This window comes from Vombatus ursinus, unplaced genomic scaffold, assembly GCF_900497805.2.
Source record: "Vombatus ursinus unplaced genomic scaffold, bare-nosed wombat genome assembly UNPS02014791.1, whole genome shotgun sequence".
NCBI lineage: Eukaryota > Metazoa > Chordata > Mammalia > Diprotodontia > Vombatidae > Vombatus > Vombatus ursinus.
The window spans coordinates 74312517-74327775 of NW_020954569.1; positions in this window are offsets into that span (position 1 = coordinate 74312517).

The window sequence follows — 15259 nt, forward strand, 5'->3', positions numbered from 1 at the left end:
GCCTCATCTATGATGCTTATATAGATATAATCTTCCCACCTGAGTTTTTACATGTTGTTGAGAGAGTAAACTCAAGGTTTATAGTCAGGGTATTATATCAGAATCTTTATTACATTTCTATTTATTTAATGCCTTTGTTATGAACTATGAATCTTCTTTCTGGTTGGTAAAAGTAAATGCACTAGTCAAGGCTTGCTAATTATGACTTGGAGAGCATTCTTAGCCCCAAAGTACCAAGTATCTGAGGTTACAGACTGGGAGGCCAAAGTAATGGGGGCCTGAGGGCCTATATTGACCTTACCAAATAAATTCAAGTCCGGCATTTTTTTTCCAAAATCTATTTCTGAAGGCATTCTTTCTCTTTGGAAGGGATTTGACAAACTAACTCACATTAAAGTGATGGAAATTGTTAATAGTTTACTGTATTTCCCTTCCCAGACTTCTTCTTTGTATAAAGACAGTTGATAATTTGTTACAATTAATCAAAAGAATAAACTTCTCCTGATAGGATTTAATGTATCAGGAATGGGATGGAGAGGTAGTTTTGAACAGATGAGTCTTCCTGGCATCCTTCAAATTATATCACATAAGAGATAAAATAATAGCTAACATTTATATAGCATGTGTGCTAGGCACAGTGCTAAGTTCTTTACGATTATTATCTCATTGTATCCTCACAATAACCCTGGGACATAGATGCTATTATTACCCGCATTTTACAGATGAGGAAGCTGAGGCAAACAGAAGTTAAAAGACTTGCCCAGGGTCACACAATTAGTATGCTTCTCAGGTTGTGTTTGAACTTGGGTCTTCCTGATTTCAGGCCCAATGTTCTACCCACTGTGCCATCTAACACAATATGAATGGCTACTTGCTTTCAGGATTCTGACCTTGGTGGTAACTAAGTATAGTCCAAGCAGGGGGAGAGTGTAGTCTCTTGGTGTGATTTCCTTGTTCCCGGGTCAAATATTGCATTAGTAGCTTTGTTCCTCCATATTCCAGTTTATTGCTTTTGTATAATCATTTTCAATCTTGTCTGACTCTCCAGGACCTCATTTGGGGTTTTCTTGGTAAAGATACTGGAGTAGTTTGCGTTTTCTTCTCCAGCTCATTTTACAGATGAGGAAACTGAGGCAAATAGGGTTAGGTGACTTGCCCAGGGTCACCCAGCTAGTAAATGTCTGAGGTCACATTTGAACTCAGGTCTTCCTGACTCCAGGCCCAGCACTCTATCCACTGTGCTGCCTAGCTGCCCATGTCCCAGCAAGCCTATACTATTCCCCCTGCTCCTTGCATCCCAGGAGGGACAAAAATACCAGAACCAAAACAAACATTTTGCCTAGAAAGTGAGGCTCTCTCGGATTTCAGGATCTGCCTGGAGAATCTGGGAGCTTTATCAAAGCCCACACTTCTGTTCACCCATGCTGCCTCCCCAGAGGCAGTATGATTTTTGTTAGTAGGCTGGTCTCTCCTTCAACACCCTCCCCACTTTCACCTAAGGTCAGAAGCATCAACTACTTTCACTCAGACCCAGAACGAATAGAAAGCTTTCATCCCCCTGCCAGTATCTGATGAAGCACATTTCACATACTAATTGGGTAGCAGGAAACACAGCACATTATTGGTTTTGCATCCACTTTTGCTGTTGTCCTGCACACATACACACACAGCTCCCTCACTACTGTTCTTTTAGAAATGGACACATCGTCTACATCAGAGTGAGCAGGATCTGTCTCTAGTCACTTCCTATTTATCTGTATTTTTTTTATGTTGACTCCCTATTCTTCATCTATTGCCCCTTTACTTGTTGGAAGCCATCTGGGTCTCACCACTATATTCTCTGAATTCCCTCCAGAGTTCCCCTATTGGCTGCATCCAGTTTGCTTCTGGGCAGGGTTTGCTGTGCCTCTACCATAATACAATTACACCTGGAACAGCTCCAATCCTTCTCTGGCAATGATTCACCAACCACCTCATGCTTTCCAAGCCACCACAATGAGCTTCCAAAATAAAAATCCCCAGCCTCAATTTCTAAACACAAACATACACAACTCACCACCCAACATTTGTTTTCAGCCACTCACCACTCAAAAGTACAGCCTTTAAACTTGCTTCTGTGAGCTTGGAGGAACCACTCCAGCCAACAGACCCATAGTGGTTGCTTCTTGTATTTCATCTCTACTTTTGTACTTTGGAGCATGTGAATTTCCATTCTGTTTTATTTTTCTTTCAGCATTTAGTGAGATTTTTTTTTCATTTTTATTGATATCTTTTGTTCTTACATCAGTTTCATTTCCAAATATATCCCCTCTTCTCCTCTATTCAGAGAGCCATCCCTTTAAGGGAAAAACAGGAGTTCAGAAAAAATAATCAATATATCACCTAGGATTAATAGTATATGCAATGTTCTATGCTCATAATCCCCCTCCCCCTGCAAAGGATGGAGGTTCATTTTCTCATCTCTTCTTTGGGGCCAATCTTGTTCATTATAATTACATGGTGTTCAGGTTTAGTGTGTTATTCCTTCCACTTATTGGAAAGAATATTGTTGTAATTGTGTGTATTGTTTTCTTAGTTCTATTACTTCACCTTGTATCAATTCATTTGTCTTCTCATGCTTCTCTCAATTATTCATATTTACCAGTTCTTATCATACAGTACTACTTTGTAATACAGTGTTATACAACATATACAGTATTACATTTGTGAACCACAATTTGTTTAGTTATTCCCTAATCAATGGACATCTACTTTGTTTCTTATTTTTTGCTACTATAAAAAGGAGTGCTATGGATATTTTGGTGCATAAAGGACCTTTCTTTCTCTTTTTTACCTCCTTAGGGTATAATGCCTAGTGGGATCTTAGGGTCAAAGAATATAGAAAGTAGGGTTTCTTAACCAGGGGTCTATGAATTTTTTTAAAAATTAATAATTATTTCAATATACTTGATTTCTTTTGTACCTCTATTTTATTTTCCACATTTAAAAACATTATTCTGAAAATGTTTCCAAAAGCATCAACAGATTACCAAAGGAATCCATCATACACACACACACACACACACACACACACACACACACACACACACACACAGTTATAGAAACTTTGATCACTTGCTTTTCATAATTCCAATTTGCTTTCCAGAATGGTTACAGCAAGCCATAGCTCCACCTCCAATTGTATCTGTCTTTCCACAATCTTTGCAGCATTTACCATTTCCATTCCTGTCATGTCTGCTGATTTGCTGAATGTGAAGTAAACCTTAAATAGTTTTGATGTGAATTGGTCTTATTAGTAATGATTTGAAGCAATCTTACATGTGGTCAATAATAGTTTGCGACTGATGTGTTTGATCACTTATCCAATGAAGAATGACCCTTGGTGTTATGTATTTCTATGAGTTGCCTACACATCTTGGATGGTAGACCTTTACCAGATATATCTAATGGAGAGATTTTTTTTTCAATTGGCCCTTTTGCTTCTCATCTTAGTTCCATTGATTTTATTGTCCAAAAGTTTTAATTTCATGTAACTAAAATTATCCAGCTATCTTTTGTGGTTGACTCTCTACTAACTATAGCTGTGAAAGGTACCTGATGTGGTTTTTCTTTTAATTTTTTATGTGATATTTCCTCAGATCATGCAACTATTGTGATTTTGTTATTGTATATGGTGTAAAGTATTTGTCTGAACTTAGTTTCTGCCAAACTACTTTTCAGTTTTCCTAACAGTTCTTGTCATGTAGGGGGTTCTTTTCCCAAGCAATTTAAGTTCTCAAGTTTATCAAACCCTGGGTAATTGAGTTCAATCATTTCTGATTCTTTCTTATCTAGTCATGAAGCTTGTGAATCTATACTTCTTTCTGATCACTGTGAGACTACTTCCTCCCTTAATTAGGAATAGCTGTCACCTAAACATTGGACATTTGCATATAGACATTTAAGCCAGGGGGTTTATTGGCTTCATTCTTGGATCTTGTCTCCTGTGAACTTATAAGTGTGTCCACTGCTGTTTTTCTTCCTTCGTGACACTACTATCTATGGTATCTAGCACATATATACCTAGCCAGTGTTTTCCTTCCCTAATTCTTTCTTAGATTAGACTTTTAATTAGACTTGCAAAGTTTCTGGCAAATAAATTTTGGATTAATTTAATAAACTTAGATGAATTTAGACAAATCATCTAGATAACCCCAGCCATGCCTATTTTCTTCAGTTGAATTAACTCATCCTTTTAGGACTTTGGCAGTGTGTGTGTGTGTGTGTGTGTGTGTGTGTGTGTGATGTTTCACTCATCCAGAAGTCATCTACCTGGCAATCTCAATTATCTAGAATGTTGAAAGGAAACTACCCTAAACAATAAAAAAATGTACCATAAAGTTCATGCATTAAAGTTTACATATTTATTTCATGACAAACTCCCCCAGGACTTCACAGTGAATTTATATACTCTTTACATTTATTCTAACAATTTTGTTTATCTGGTGTCCAAGGCCATAGAAGTTCAGAAGCAGCAAGTTAGAAAAGTTGTGGGGCAGAGAGGAGGTAGAAAGAGCTTACAGGCAGCAAGTGCCAGCTCATATCCTGACAGAGGAAGCCCACCATATGTACCAGGTTGGCGTCATTTAGTGTTGGCACAAAGAACCTCAATATACCCAGTGATACCTTCAGAACTCATTCCATAGAGTAATATTGGCTATTCATCCTGGTGATCATGAATCATCCAGAAGGGAAAGGAAGAAATTTAATTTGATACTACATATGGAGAGAGAGGAAAATGCACTGAGTCAGATCTATAATTCTCTGAGCTGTTAGTAAATATAGTTCATAAATAAGAGAGACTCATAATCCTGAGGCATATATTTTTGTTAATGTTGAAATAGTAAACATGTACTGATGTCCTAGTAAAATTGACTTATTTCTTCACAAAGTTTTGAAGGTAATTTTTTCTGTAATATGTTAGGCTAGTTAGATAAAGAGATAAGTCTTTTAGGGGAGTTATTTGGTAGAGTTGGTGGATGAGGGAAGATAATTTGCTGTGAACATCACGTACCCTAGTTACAAAATTAGCTTAGATGGAGGTCAGTCTTCTAGTCTATTTTGGGATTTCAAGAGATAGAGACAAAGACCTACACTGGGACATCTAACTATTATGGTTTATTGATAGTATATAAACTGATTTGATGGACAAAGGATACTAAAGATACATATGCCTCCTCCATCTCCCACTGCTTTGAGTCCCAGTAGTTTGGTTCTGGTCTTGGAAAGAATGACAGCACATATTCAGCTCTGACCACAACTCCAGAGGCATTTAGGAGTAGCAATATTTTATAGGTAGAGGTAGACTGACACACTTCCAAGAGGTATTAATCTGAGATAGGATAATTCTAAGCTTGCACCAACATAGCAATTATATGTAAGTCAGAAAAAGGACACATTTAGGTTAGTACAATATCCTGTATAAACAGGAATGGCATTGATGTGGCACTTCAATGATTCTATCTATACCATCATTCAAGGGGTAGAATGATTCAATCTGGTCGATCTTGGCCATTTCCCCACTACATGGAGGGGAAGGAAGGCATTGTTCTAGGCACTGGAGAAATGAAGACAAAAAAATGAAGAAATATCCCTGACCTCGATAAATTGTTTTCCTTCCTATATTGTGTTTGCATGTATTATATAAACAAATATGCATATATATATATATGCATACGTGTGTATATGTATATATACACACATATACATTCAGTGTATTTTATTTAGTTTATGTGGTTCACTTGTTTCAGTCGTATCCAACTCTTCATGACCCCATTTGCGGTTTTCTTGGCAAAGATACTGGAATGGTCTTCTGAGAGCCAAGATGGTAGAATAAGCAGTAAGTTGCTCTCACTCCCTTTATTGACCTCTAAAAACCCAGAAAGTATCACCCCAGGAAAAATCCTGAAATAGAGAGCCAGCAGAAATATGAGTTGAGCAGTCTTTTAGCCTGGAAGACTTGGGGAATTAACAGGAAAGGTCCCTCTCACTCTAGTGGAAGGCATCTGTCCTAGCAAACCAGAGGCAAGTCCCACCTCAGCAAACTGGTGGTAGATCCTAAGCCCCAGAGTGGTGGAGCAGGGAAGCTTAAGGGAGATTGAGGGAGGCCGTGGTCAGAAGCAAAACACTAGTGAGGAAGGAAAGGGAGAAAGGAGAGAGAAAAGCATAAACAGTGGGTAAAATAGGATGGAGACACAGTTAGTAATCAGAACCATGAATGTGAATGGAATGAACTTTCCCATAAAACGGAAGTGGATAGCAGAGTGGATTAAAAACCATAATCCTCAATATGTTGCTTACAAGAAACATATTTGAAGCAGAGGGATACACACAGAGTAAAGGTAAAAGACTGGAGTAGAATATGTTATGCTTCAGCTGAAGTAAAAAAAAAAAAGCAGGGGTAGTAATCCTGATGCAAAACCAAAAAATATCTAATTAAAAGAGATAAGGAAGGAAACTACATCTTGCTAAAAGGTACCATAGAAAATGAAGTAATATCATTATTAAATACATATGCACCAAGTGGTATAGCAGCCAAATTCTTAGAAGAGAAGTCAAGGAAGTTACAAGAAGAAATAGACTGTGGGGCAGCTAGGTGGTGCAGAGGATAGAGCACTGACCCTGAAGTCAGGAGGACCTAAGTTCAAATACTGCCTCAGACCAAACAATTGACATTTACTAGCTGTGTGACCCTGGGCAAGTCACTTAACCCCAATTGCCTAAAAGAAAAAAGAAACAGACTCAGAGTGAAGCAAATTTCCAGCCTGAGACAGCTTGGAAGATCAGTAGGAAAGGTCTGTTGCATCAGGATAAGAGAGGAGCACAGTCTAGTGCTGACTGGGCCAGTGCAGACTGGACCCAGCAAACCCAGAGCAAATCTTGCGGTGACTGAGTCACTGGCAGCAGGCCACACCAGCACAGCCCCAGCCCCAGGAAATCAGGAGCAGGCCTTAAGAGTGACTGAATTAGCAGTGGCAGCAGCAGCAGGTGCTTCTCAGCCCATAGACGGTGAATTATCTCTGAAAACAGCTGCACAAAACCTGGGAAGCTTGGGACAGTGCACCCTCCACCCTGGAAACAGACCCCTACCTTAACAAAAAGTTAAAAGTCAAGTAATAGGCTGGAAAAATGAGCAAACAACAGAAAAAATTCTGCCTATAGAAAGTTACTATGATGACAAGGAAGATGAAAACACACTCAGAAGAAGACAACAAAGTCAAAGCTCCTACATCCAAAGCCTCCAAGAAAAAATATGAATTAGTCTCAGGCCATGGAAGAGCTCAAATTTTTTTTTGAAAATCAAGTAAGAGGGGTAGAGGAAAAATTGGGAAGAGAAATGAAAGTGATGTAAGAAAATAATGAAAAATGAGTCAATCGCTTGGTAAAGGAGACACAAAAAATAATGAAGAAAATAACACTTTAAAAACCAGACTAGGCCAAATGGTAAAGGAGGTCCAAAAAGCCAAGGAGAAGAATGCCTTAAGAAGCAGAATTGACCAAATGGAAAAAGGAAGTCCAACAGCTCACTGAAGAAAATAATTCCTTAATAATTAAAATGGAGCAAATGAAAGCTAATGACTTTATGAGAAATTAAGACACAATAAGACACAAGTGACTTTGGGCAAGTCACTTAACCTCTGTTTGCCTCGGTTTCCTCAACTATAACATAGGGATAGCAATAGTGCCTAACTCACAGGTTGTTGTGGGGATCAAATGAAATAAAATTTGTAAAAGCACTTAGCCCAGTGCCTGGTACCTAGAAGGCACCATATAAATGCTTAGTCCCTTCCTTTATTCCTTGATCAAAATCCCTTAGAATCCATTGTTTCAAATGCTCCCAGGTTTCTGATGATGTTTCTACATTAAACTTGTGATTCACTTTGTATATAATTTTGGTCTTCTCAGCTATTAGCTAGAATCCTAGTAAATTGGAGATTTTCTTCTGAACTATGACTTGAGGTTTGGATCAAGGCTCCAGGAGATATCATTTCTTTTCAGAAAAGGGGATGGACCCCCCCCACCCCTCCCACATACCTTTTTGGAGTCCTTCTCCAAACTTCCTATAAGTCTTATCCCAGGTAGCTGAACTTTGATTCATACTTACTATCAGAACAATCATTCCAGAAACCTTTTGGGCTATATATCTAATTGCTATTTTAGATCAGCAAATTTAATTGTCAAATTTTGGATCTGGATTTGGGGCTTCCCAGCTCTAGATTGAGCTGTAATTAAAATCCACTGGGTGAAGATACTGTTTCTTTACCCCTTTCTTCAAGGTAAAGTGCCATATTTCCCCTGCAGCAGCATCTGAGAACTTTTTGTCCATTGTTAATAGCAACCACAACAACCCAATCCTGGTATTCTTTGTATTTTAGATATATCTTTCTTACCTCACTCATAATCTCTGATACTTCCACACCCAACCGCCAGACTATCCTCTTTGTCTTATCTAACAACAGGGAAAGTTTTAGAAGTTATTGGTCCCCAGGAAGTCACAGACTGACATTTTTCCAATGTGTAATTCTTATCCATGGCTTGACATTCTCTTTACCCTAAGATATCCACGTTCTAATTCTGCTCCTTGAAATACCATTGAAGACACCATTTTCACAAGATCAGTTAGGTATTTCAACATACAAAGACAAAGCCCCACAATTAGGAGTCTCCATTATTTTGTATCAACTGTGAACTTTGGGTTCATTCTCCCACTGTCCACTTGAATTGACAGAGAGAAGCTGACTACTCCTCCCTTTAGGATTCTAAGGGTAAGCCTGAGGGGTTATGCTTTCTAATTCCTGACCCTCCATCCAGTGTGTTCCTTTCCCCATATTGACCAACCAGTTAACATCAATTCACTTTTACAAAAGAATATTTATTAAGAAGGCATAGCAAGAACAATTATAAAACAATCTCCCCCAGATATGGAGTGAATTCTCCTCTGGCATATATAATATCTTTGGGAAGAGTGAGCTCAGACTTACAGTGCAAAGGTAGTCATACACATATATAGAAAGCAAAGGGGTAGAGGGGTATCTCACATCTTCTGGCCCTGGATACTTTTTTCTCTTTTGATGGGTTCCCCACTAAATTTGCTTCTTAGCAGGGCATCTACAATCAATGACTTGTGCATTACTTGGCTAGGCTAGCTCTTTGTAGGTCATAATGTCTCAACTTATAGGCCAATCCATTGCTGGGCTGTCTCTTCCCTGGATTCAGCTACTGCACTATTGTTGCAAATGATTCCAGGGGCTCTGATGGCTTTCCCAACCTTACAAAAATTCACAATTCATAACCTGATCAGTTACACTTCTAAATACTCATTCATCTAAAATGATGGAAGAATAAACACAAACCAAATAGGCACCATTCACTCAGGTACACATAGAAACCAGGAAGAAGATAAGGCAGTGTCTCTTTTCCCATCTGGTAACTCATAGTAATCCTCCCCACTTAAAAGCTATCATCAAAGAGATCATTCACTCAAACTATGTGGACCCTCATTTTGACTCTTGAGCAAATAAGAAGATCCTTTATCACCTCAATTATTCATGGCCAGAAGCAAGATCACCAAGCCTCCTTGTGTTAGATTAAAAATAGGCATGAGGCAGCTATGGATAGATAGTGCAATGGATAGAACACAAGCCCTGGAGTCAGGAACCTGGGTTCAAATCTGACTTCAGACATTTACTAGCTATGTAATTCTGGATAGTCATTTAACCCTGATTGCCTCTCCTTTCCCACTCCACCTCACCACCCAATAAAAAGAAAAAGAAAAAAAAAAGAAAATAGGAAGGAAATATTGTGCATACTCTGTATAACTCGTCATGAAGGGCAAATCTGTGCATAGTCTAAGAACTGGGCCTTCATTGGGCAATCCCCTTATTACAATTGTACTCAAATCAATTTGATAGAGAAAGGATACTGAGGATCCATGTACCCAATCAATTCGTTGCTACTTTGGGCCGCAGTTATTCAGCTTTGATTTTGGGAAGAATAATAGCACACATCCAGTAGGGATCAGTCACATCCAGAAATACTGACTGTATCTCCACCAGATGGTTAATATCGCAATATTTTATACTTAAGAGTTAGACAAAGAACATTTGACAAACTACCAAGAGGTATCAGTCAGGTGGGGTAAGTGTGATAGCTATATTAACATGCAAATTACATGTAAGTCAGGAGAAAGTTGCATTCGATTTGGTCCAATACTTGAGGTGCTACATAGCTCCATTGTATGATTCCTTCCCCTTTTCAAGAGTGCTGGAGGAGCCAAGTCTTACCAGTCAACTTCAATAGTACAAACGGGAATTTCTGCTAAGAGTAACTTCATTCAAACCTGTCTTGTTTTCCTGGGGACTTGTGCCATAGAAGAAGAAAAAGATTTTAAATCTTTCAACAAATATTTGCTAAGTATGTGCTAGGTAGGAAGCACTGTTCTTTATGCCATGTCACTCACCAAAAAATGAAAAGAAATGGTCTTCTGCCTATATACAGTTTATAATCTAAGTGAGTGGACAAAACATAAACATATAAAAACTAAATAATCTTGTTATGTTCAAAACTGAACTCACCTTCCCTCCCTCATCCCACCCAAACCAACTCCTCCTTCTCTTTTCCCTTTTTATTTTTGTAGTATCCCCTTCAGGGCTACTGCCCCATTTCCAGAGATTGGTGACTACTATCAGAAGGGTTCTATGAGGTAATCCTGAGGGGCTGGATTTCTAGTATTATGACTGCTGAGTCCCCAGCTGTATATTTCCCATTATCAATCAACCAGTTGAACTCCATTAGTTTTTAGGAAGAGGGTGTATCGAAAAGGTGTAGCAAAAACAGGACAAAATATTTTCCCCAAAAATTCTGGGGCACATTCTCCCACAAGTACACATACCACTCAAGGGAAGAGTAGACTCAGATTTAAAGTACAAAGGTAGTAAAGAATATATGTGCCACCAAGGGTTGCCTCCCCACACTTGGCCTTGAAAGTCCTTTTCTCCTCCTATGGAGTCCTCATGAAATTCTCCTTTGGTATAGTTTTCTGCTAGACTCTGGCCTTTCTAAAGGCCACAGGTAGTCCTCTTTTCAAGGATCACATTCCCCAAAGCTGACACTATTTCTTCTGTCATTGGCCTCTACCATTCTGGTGTCTACTGTCTCATCTGTCCCTTGTTTCTGCCTGAGTCCTGGAAAACAGAAAGTTGCCAGTTGTCAGTAGGCTTGGCTGCTGCCAAGCCAGACTGCTCAAATGACACCCTTAAATCTCTGTAAACCTTGTAATACCCAGGAGGTATGGGTACATCTACTTTAAAGTTGTTATTTGATCACCTTGGAACTCTCAGATGAAGGAAATTGCCTCTACCAATGAAGGTCAATGACATAATCTTTGAGAGCTACCTAAGACACTGAAAACCTTTTTGCTATTCTTCACATGGAATACTCCATTTCCCATATTCCAGCCTTTGCTCTGGATATCCATCATACCTGGAAGGCCCACACTCCTTATTCCATCTCTTAAAATCTCATATCACCTTCAAAACTCAGCTCAAGCACCAGCTTCTACACAAAGTCTTTGCTGATACTTTTCCCTTTACCCACTAGTGTTTCCTCTGCCCCATTAATTTATATTAATTTTGCCTGAGGGGATAACATCAGTAGCTAGAAGGACCAGAAGAAAGGTTTCATGTAGTAGATGGTGCTTGATTTGAGTTTGAAGAACTGAGATTTTAAGGAACAGAATATGGAAGTGTTCTATACATGGGGGACTGTCAGGTCAAAGGTTGGAAAATGAGAGATGGAGTGTCATTTGTGAGGAATACAAGAGATAGAAAAGATAACCTTTGGCACTTGGTAGGCCTTTAACTGTAGTCAAGTCACTTGACCTCTTAGAGTCTCAGTTTCCTCATCTGTAAAATGAGGATGATAATGCTTGTACTACCTGCCTTGTTATAAGGAGAAAGTGCTATAAAATATCAGTTTTATTTTTACTACTCCCCACATCCAATCATTTGCAAAGTCCTATAGATTTTATTTTGCAATATCCCTTCCATTTATACTGAATTCCTCCTCTTTCTTGAATTATTGAAATACCCTTTTAATTAATCTTAATGCCTTGAGTCTTTCTCCAATTCCAGTCAATCCAAAAGTTTATTAAGCACTTGCTATTTGCAAGGTACTGTGCTAAGTTCTCAGGATACAAAGAAAGGTAAAAAAAAATCCAAAAAACAAACAAACAAACAAAACCAGTCCCTGTACTCAAGGAGCTCACAGCCTAATAAGGCAGACAACACGATAAATTGGAGATAATCTCAGAAGGAAGGCACTAGCATTTTGGAGGATCAGAAAAGGCGTCTTGTAGAAGGTGAGATTTTAGTTGAAACCTGAAGGAAGACAGGAGAGCTAGTAGAGATCAGGAGAAAAAGAATCTTAGGTAGGAGGTAGCCAGTAAAAATACCTGGAGTTGGGAAATGGAGTTCCATGTGAAAAGAAAAGCTGGAGGTCAGTATCACTGGAACAGAGAATACTTAAGAGTAGAACAGAAGAATGGAAAGACATGAAGGGGTGAAGTCATTAATGGTTTTAAAAGCCAAGCAGGATTTTATTTTTGATCCTGGAGGGAGCCTTTGGACTCTATTAAAGTGACATGGTCAGACCTGCACTTTGGGAATATAAATTTGACAACTGTGTAGAGAATGGACTGGGTTGAGGAGAAACCTGAGACAGGGAGACCAAGCAGCCAGCTATTACAATAGTGAGGAGTGAGGTGATAAGGGACTGCACCAGGGTGGAGGCAATGTCAGAAAAGCAAAGGGAGCAGATGTGAGAGATATTATGAAGGTAGAATCAATAGAACTTTGCAACTGATTGGAAATGGCAGGGTGAGACAGAATGAAGAGTTGAGATGACATCTAGGTTGTGAACTTGGGTGACTGGGAGGCACCCAGACTAAGATGGCTAGGTGGCGCACTACATAGCTAAGTCCTTTTACAATATTATCTCATTTGATCCCTGTAACAACCTGTGAGATAGGGGTTATTGTTATCCCTATTTTATAGTTGAGGTAACTGAGGCAAACAAAGTTCAAGTGAGTTGCCCAAAGTCACTCAGCTGGTAAATATGTGAGGCCAGATTTGAACTCAGGTCTTCCTGACTCCTGGTCCAGCCCTGGGCTGCCTGGCTATTCCTTAACAAAGGAGGCTAATCAGCATTCAAGGACTCAGGAATTGATTGTTCTGGACTAACTAGAGACTCCAATTTGTTTATTTATGTCTTAATTAGTTTGTTTACCTGGTTACATATTGATTAATTAATTAATCCCAGGGTTGTTGTGAGGATCAAATTTGTTAATAATTATAAAAGCACTTAGTATAGTACCTGGCATATATTAAATGCTATATATAAATGTTAGCTATTATTAGGATGATGGTGCCCTTGACAATAACAGGGAAGTTAATAAGAAGAGAGTGTTTGGGGGAAATGACGTGTTTAAATTTAGATATACTATATTTAAGATGTCTATAGAATAACCAGTTCAAAATGTCCAATAGGTAGTTGGAGAGGGAAAACTAGAGGTCAGGAGAGACATCACAGCTGGGAAAAAAGAAGAGGGCCCAGGAGAGAATCTTGGGAGACACCCATGATTAGTGGATGTGACCTGGATAAAGATCCAGCAAAGGAGACCAAGAAGGAGTGGTCACACAGATAGGAGGAGAACCAGGAGAGAGTAGTGTCATGAAAACCTAGAGAGAAGATAGTATCAAGTAGAAAAGAGTAACTGAGAATGTCAAAGCTGCAGAGATATTAAGAAAAGGACATTAGATTTGTCAATTAAAAGATCATTGGTAACTATGGAGAACGCAATTTCAATTGAATGATGAGGTCAGAAGCCAGACTGCAGGGAGTTAAGAAGTGAGTGAGAGGAAAGGAAGTGGAGTCACACAATGTAGAAGGCCTTCTCAAAGAGCTTAGCCACAAAAAAAGGAAGAGACCTATAGAGTGATGTTAGAGGCAATGAATGGATCAAGTGAAGGCTTTTTGAAGATGGGAGAGACATGGACCTGTTCGTAAGCAGTAGAGGAGCAACCAATAGACAGGAAGAGATTGAAAATTAGTAAGAGAGTGGGAATGATGGAAAGAGCAATTTGCTGGAGCACATTTAGAATGCCATGGGATTACTTGTATGTGTAGATGTATTTGTGTTGGCAAGGAGAAGGGCCAACTCTTCAGTGAAACATGGGTGAAGAAGGAGATAGTGGCAGAAGATAGCTGATACGAAATGAGGAAGAAGAGATATGAAGGATCTCTTGGTGAGTGGCCTCTGATTTTTAAGTGAAATATGAGGAAAAGTTCTCAGCTGAGAGGGAAGGGAAGGGGGAGCTTTGTGAAGTTTGAGGAAAGGTAAAAAGGTTCAGAATAATTGCTATTGTAAGTGAGGCAGTAAATTGATCAGGGATAGATATAAAAGGATTGCTTTTCCTCAGTAAGGGCATATTCCACTGAAAGATGAATCTTCATTAAGCATAGGTACAATCATGGCACTCAGTAACTCAAAACCCTTCAATGTCAACTTATAGCCTACATTGCAAGTTACATACATATCAACCTATCACTCAAGGCTCCACAAAATAGCTCAAACCATTGTTCCAACCTTAACTCCTATTTCCTGTCATGTACTACAGCCAAACTCACATTTTTCTGAACATGCATCATGTTTTTCCACTTTTACTGCTTCTTTGACCATGATATTTCCTTGGCTTCTCCCAAGCCATCTCCAGATCATGTTGTAGTTTTTCCTGCTTCCAACACCCTTTCACGCATTGTTTTCTTCTATTAGAATGTAAGATTCTGGAAGCAGCAACTGATTTGCTTGCTTACATTAGTATTACCATCACTTAGTCAAGAGCCTCACGTGTAACAAGTGCTTAATAAGTGTTCTATTTTTATCTGGCTATCCATCTATCTCTGTCTATACATCTATCTTCATCTATCTTTGTCTGTCTATCCAACTATCTACATGTATCTGTCCACTTATCATCTATTTATCTTCACCTATCTACCAATCTATCCATTTATATCTATCACCATCCAGCCATCCATCCATCCATCCATCCATCCATCCATCCATCCATCCATCCATCTCCCCATCTATCTATCCATCCATCTATCTATCTATCTATCTATCTATCTATCTATCTATCTATCTATCTATCTATCTATCTATCTA